Here is a 6,000-nt window from a genome sequence, read left to right on the forward strand (position 1 = left end):
GAGGATAGAAAGGAGAACAGGGTAGGATCAGGAATGAAATTGCCTGAGAATCATGAGCTCATATAGATATCTCAGTATCAATTTTAGACTAAACCAACCTCAAATTCTTCTGTTTCCTTGTGAGAAAAAAAAATCATAAAACTTATTTAAAGTGCCTGTGCAGGGGTGCCTGCATGGCTCAGTCAATTAAGATGCTGCCTTCAGCTCCGGTCATGATGGATCGAGCCCCACGTCAGGCTCCTTGCTTGGCTGGGAGCTTTATTCTCTCTCTGCCTTCCGCTCTCCCTGCTCGTCCCCCCCCTCTCTCTCTCTCTCTCTGATAAATAAATAAAATCTTAAAAAAAAAATAAAGTGCCTATGCATATGTTTGTACATAGCCTGTAGAGCCCTGAATACCTTGTTTCTGGTTTATTAATAAACTCTGTATGGTCTTTATAGTGATAGCCTTGGATTCCTTCTTGACACAGTGATTGGAATTGTCAGTTGTCAAGGCTAAGAGACAATTGAAGGAATAAGTTGGTGAACTACTCTAGGCCAGAGAGAAATGTTTACTCATCTTTCAGTTCTTGGTGCCTAGATAGCACCGTGCCTTGACAAGAAGAAGACAAACACAAACACACAAACACACACACACACACACACACACACACACACACACACACTCATAATGTACATAAAAAGAGAAAGGAGAGAGTAGAGAAGAGTAAAAGAAGAGGTCAGGGAAACTCTTCAAGATAATTGATGAAGCAAGCATGAGTCTTAAACAACCTTTGGATGGATTCCTCTAACAATGAAAACACACCATGATCAGAAAATAATAACTACAGAAGAATTATACAACTCCATAATTACAAGGAGGAAGGGAGCAGTAGAAAGCGGTTAAGTAGGTTAGGGTAGGGAGGGCAAGTTACATAAAAAATAAGAGAGGGGCTAAAAAAGAATTAAGTAATTAGGTAAGAAAAATTACCTAATTAGAACTAGGTAAAAAAAATGGAAAAGAAAATAAGAAGAAGGGTGGAGAGGGAGAAGAAGAAAGGTGGAGAGAGAAGCTGGGAAGAAGGGAAGGAAGGAAGGAAGGAAGGAAGGAAGGAAGGAAGGAAGGAGAAAAGGGAGGGAGGAGAGAAGGAAGGAAGGAAGGAGGAAGGAAGGAAGGAAGGAAGGAAGGAAGGAAGGAAGGAAGGAGAAAAGGGAGGGAGGAGAAAAGGGAGGGAGGAGAGAAGGAAGGAAGGAAGGAAGGAAGGAAGGAAGGAAGGAAGGAAAAGAAAATTCAAACTTACTTATGCCAGCCTCACTTTCTTTCTATATGATTAGTAAATCAACTAGAGATTCCGCGTGAAACTTACAACAGGAGAGGAGAAAATGGCTGTTTTTTATATACTTGACTTAAATATGCCTGCCCTTTAACTGGCAGCCACCGCATATTCCCCTGACAGCACCTGGAGAGGGTGCCTGTAGAACACCAAAAGGGTGGTGGGAAAATATGGCATGTGACACGAGGGCAAGATCTGATCCTCAACAAATGAAATCTGTCAGCCATCTCCTCAAAGGCTGCCACCTTTCATATCCCTGCTTGGCTGAGCTAGCTTTATACAGAGACTTATTGTATTATTCAGCTGGTTTGATTTTCCTTTTTTATGACAACCCTCCCCTAGAGACCATCCATCTCTTTACAATCTTGGAGAATGACTCTAACTGAATGATATTTCAATGTAATTTATAACTCTGTACTGTAAACACAAATAGGGGTTGTTTCTTAGCACTGGAAAGAATGCTAATGGCTAGTCCTGGGCCGCTATTACTTTGTATGAAATTAGTACCAGGACAATTAATGAATTTAGATAGGCAAATTGAATGGGAATGGAAGGTAAAAGAAAAATTAAAACAAAGCAAAATAAAACAAAACAAACAAAAAAGCAAACAAACATAAACATCCAGAATGAAAAAATGGAAAGACTAAGCTTTAGTTTTCTAAGGTCATTAGTTAATTTTGTATCCATAAACTTCACAGGCAGCTGGGAAGAATGCATAAATAATCTATGAGGCAGGGTTCTTAACAAAGTTGTAATAAACAGATTCCAGAACTGTATCATTTTAAAAACACAAGAAACCTTAAAATGGACCTATTCCATTGGAAGCCCCAAGCGGCTAAGATTTCAATTCTCACCAAATTTATCTGCAGATTCAAGACAGATCCAATTAAAAGAAGAGTAGGCTTTTGTTGGTTTGTTTGTAGAAGCTGAAAAGATTATTCTCAACTTTATATGGAAACGCAAACACTCTGAAAATAGCCAGGACAGTCTTGAAGAGGAAATGATTCAAGGGCTTACAGTACCTGATTTTCAGATCTCTTGTAGAGGTACAGTAATCAAGAAAGTATGGGTGGCCTTAGTGACACCAAGGATGCCCGCCAGCCTGCTTTTCCCTCCACGGTTGCTTTTGGCTCCCAGGAGTAATTTAGTGCAGGAATGCCTCTCTCCCAAAACCGCCCCTGCTGCCCACCTGCCTGGAGGCTACCCCTTCCCAAGGCACACCTGTGCTGGCCCCCCTCTGACGCCCTCCCCCACCGCACCCCCTCAAAATCAGTATCGCTTTGGCTTAGGAACGTGTACAGTCACTTGATTGACATCAAAATCATCAAAGTAATCCAAAGTGCAAAGGAAAATATTTCAAATAAATGATACTGTAATATGATTGAGTATATAACTAAGTGTGGAATTTCTGGGTCATCAGATATGCTTAGCTTTGTAAGTAACTGCCAAAGAGCTGTACAAAGTGACTGTATCAGAATTGTTAATGCCCCTCCTTATTACCAATATTTAGTACTGTCTGCCTAGTTCACCACACAGCCTTTCTGGTAGGTGGAAGGTGCTATCACATTGTGGTTTTGATATGCATTTCCCTGATGACTGATGAGGTTCATAACCTTTCCTAGACTCCTTAGCCCTTTGAATCTCCATGTGTATGAAATGCCTGCCTAGATGTTATTCCTACTTTATAATTGGATCATCTGTTTTTTTCCTGATTCATTAGTAAGTGTTCTTTTATATATTCTGAATATAAGATTCATAATGTGAATATCTTCTGTCGTTCTGTTGGGTTGTTTTGTCATTCTCTTAATGGATCCTTTGGATAACTGAAGTTCTGAATTTTAATATAATCTACAACACAGATTTTTACTTCTTTAATGTTTGGCACTTTTATAGTCCTGTTTTTTTTTTAATTGCCTGCTTCAAACAAATCATGATATTCTCTTATGTTTTCTCTAAAAGATTCACTGTCATCCCTTTCATATTTCATTCTACACTATATATGGAATTGTTATTTGTTTATAATGTGTGGCTGATGGTTCTTAAACTGCTCAACCATTCTCACATAGAGGGCAAGGAAAGACTGGAAAAAAATGCAGACCTCCCCAACTGGCAGGTGGGTGTAATAAGCAAAGGAACTTACATAGGAGCCTTGTTTTGAGTGGCAACAACACAAGTAGATCTCACCTTCTGCTGGCTGGAATCTTAAGGGTTTGTACAGAGGCCCTAACAAGGTTTGGGTTACATATTCAGTCCAGATGACCTCATGGCTATGTCCTTGAACCAGCTCTTGCTATGAAAACGGTTGGTGGAATATATAATCCAAGGACAGGGTAGAGGGCAAAGGGCCTACTATTGCCCAAGTCCTGCATTCACGTCAAGTAGTGGTTATGTCCCCTCAATGACATTCTCCAACAGAAAAGATTTTTTCTTGCTCATATAATTTTCCATTGACCCAGCACCATTTATTGAAAAGGCCTTCCTAATTGAACTTTAGAGTTATTTTTAGAGAAGGATATAAGAGGTCAGAAGTGAAGGGTACTGACTTTATCTAGATAGTACATCAACATATGACTTTATCTAAATAATTTAAAACTTCATTAAGCCATGAAATAAATGTTAGTGTACTTCAAGGCATGTACGTTATGCTTCTGTACAAAAGTAATGGTAAATGTGTATTGATATTCATGCAATATTGGCAAAGATGCTTTAAGTTAATGGTACATGTCTTTCAATTCTCTCGGGTTATATTAGGATAAACAAGGTGCCTCTAAGTTGATGAAAAACAGAGTTAATAACTTGATAAGGCTTAGTAAAGCTTTTTTGATGTAATTCCCAGAAATTAAGGAAAATAATGACTCCACTGACTAGGAAATAAATTCGTTTGCAAGGCAGATGGTTTTCAGTACTTTTCTTTGACAAAATTATAGGTGCCATAATGGAGGTGTCTACTGACAGATCACTGAAAACATTTTGGTGATGGAGAATTATGAATTTTTTTGAACTGCAGTTTGGAAGGAGTTTATAGCACTGAGTGGTTTTTACCTGGCAAAACTCTTTTTATTCCCTTCTACTTATCTGTGTACATGGAGTACGCAGAAGTTATCTTTGTTTAAAAAAAAAAAAAAGATTAACTGGTGTTGGTCTCTTTCTCATTCTACCAATAAGAAATATTCTGTGAATAAATGCTCTAATTGATAAAAAGCCCCTTCCGCGTTATTAAGAATCCAATTTAGCAAATATATATATATGATTAAGTTGATTGTAAATTATACTAATATTAATTGTAATATAATACTAATCCAATTAATTTTAAATACTTAGAGACTATCAGTTACCAGATGCTATAATATAAAATGTATTTTAATGCATAATTTATAAATATTTTGCAGATACATTTTATTATAAAGTTGTGTGATATGGTAAAAAAAACGAACACTTTCAGGGATAAACTTTTGGAAGATAGTGAAATAAGAGTTCAAGCAGAAAGAAAGGGCTTAAAATCTGTTACAGAAGAAATATCTTGCAAGTTTATAAAATGATAATGGTATGATATTGTGATTTATAATAAGAAATACAGTAGTCCCCCCTTATCGAAGGGGTGTATGTTCCAAGACCCCCAGTGAAAGCATGGACAGTACTGGATTTACAGTATCCTGTATGTACTGTCTTTTCCTATACATCCATTCCTACGATAAAGTTTAATTTATAAATTAGGAATGGTAAAAATATTAACAGTAACTAATAATAATATACACTTTTAACACTATACCATATTAAAGTTTATGTGAATGTGGTCTCACGCTCTCTAAAAATATCTTACTACACTGTACTCACCCTCTCTTTCCCGAGCGGCAAGATGATAAGCCGTCTGCCTGACGAAATGAAGCGCGGTAAACGACGCGGCTTTGTGACGTAGGCTTCCTGACGTAGATTTAGGTTGCTATTGACCTTCTGATGATTCGTCAGGAGACTCTTAGCTTCCAGATAGCGGTTGACCTCGGGAACTGAAACTGCGAAAGCGAAACCACAGATAAGAGGGACAACTGTATATATCTGTTCTTTGTCCCCATTTCTGGCATAGAGTTCCTCAGGTACTTGGAATTTCTTTAGTGTGGAGAGTAATAAAGCCTCTTGTTATGTTAATGAAATAACTTTTACACCGCCCTTAAGGATGAGTGCTGGTGTGCACAGGAAAGAATCCTATGATTAGAGGTTCGGAAAATCTGGTCCCATCCTCCATCTTCATGGTCAATGATTTTATCAACCATGCCTATGTAAAGAAGCCTTCATAAAATTCCAAAAAGACAGACAGGAAAGTTCCAGGTTGGTGAACACCTGGATATGGGAAGAGGGGTAGCCCTGGAGAGGGCATGAAAGCGTCACACACCGTCTCATACCTCGTCTTGTGCATTTCTTCCATCTGGCATTCCTGAGTTATATCCTTTTATAATAAACCAGTAACCTAGTAGGAAAAATATTTCTCTGAGTTCTGTGAGCCACTGTAGCAAATTAATGGAAACTGAGGAGAGGGGTAGTGGGAACCTCTGATCTATAGCCAGTAGGTCAGAAGCACCGGTGACACCAGGGTTTGCGACTGTCGTCTAAAGTGGGGTGGGAGGTTGTGTTAGCCTGAGCCATTTACTTATGGGATCTGATGCTAGGTCCAGGTAGATACTATAAAAACTGAGTT

The 6,000-nt window shown here is 38.4% G+C and overlaps 1 long non-coding RNA gene across 1 annotated transcript in view; it reads right to left on the reverse strand.

The window, feature by feature from the left end:
* Positions 1–5,192, reverse strand: part of LOC130544154 (uncharacterized) — a 778,585-nt gene extending 773,393 nt beyond the window's left edge. Inside the window, exon 1 of the long non-coding RNA XR_008960180.1 lies at positions 5,145–5,192. This is a non-coding gene — a long non-coding RNA (uncharacterized LOC130544154). The remainder of the gene's footprint in view (positions 1–5,144) is intronic.
* Between the last annotated feature and the right edge of the window lie 808 nt (positions 5,193–6,000).

Source organism: Ursus arctos, unplaced genomic scaffold (genome assembly GCF_023065955.2).
Source record: "Ursus arctos isolate Adak ecotype North America unplaced genomic scaffold, UrsArc2.0 scaffold_19, whole genome shotgun sequence".
Classification (NCBI taxonomy): domain Eukaryota; kingdom Metazoa; phylum Chordata; class Mammalia; order Carnivora; family Ursidae; genus Ursus; species Ursus arctos.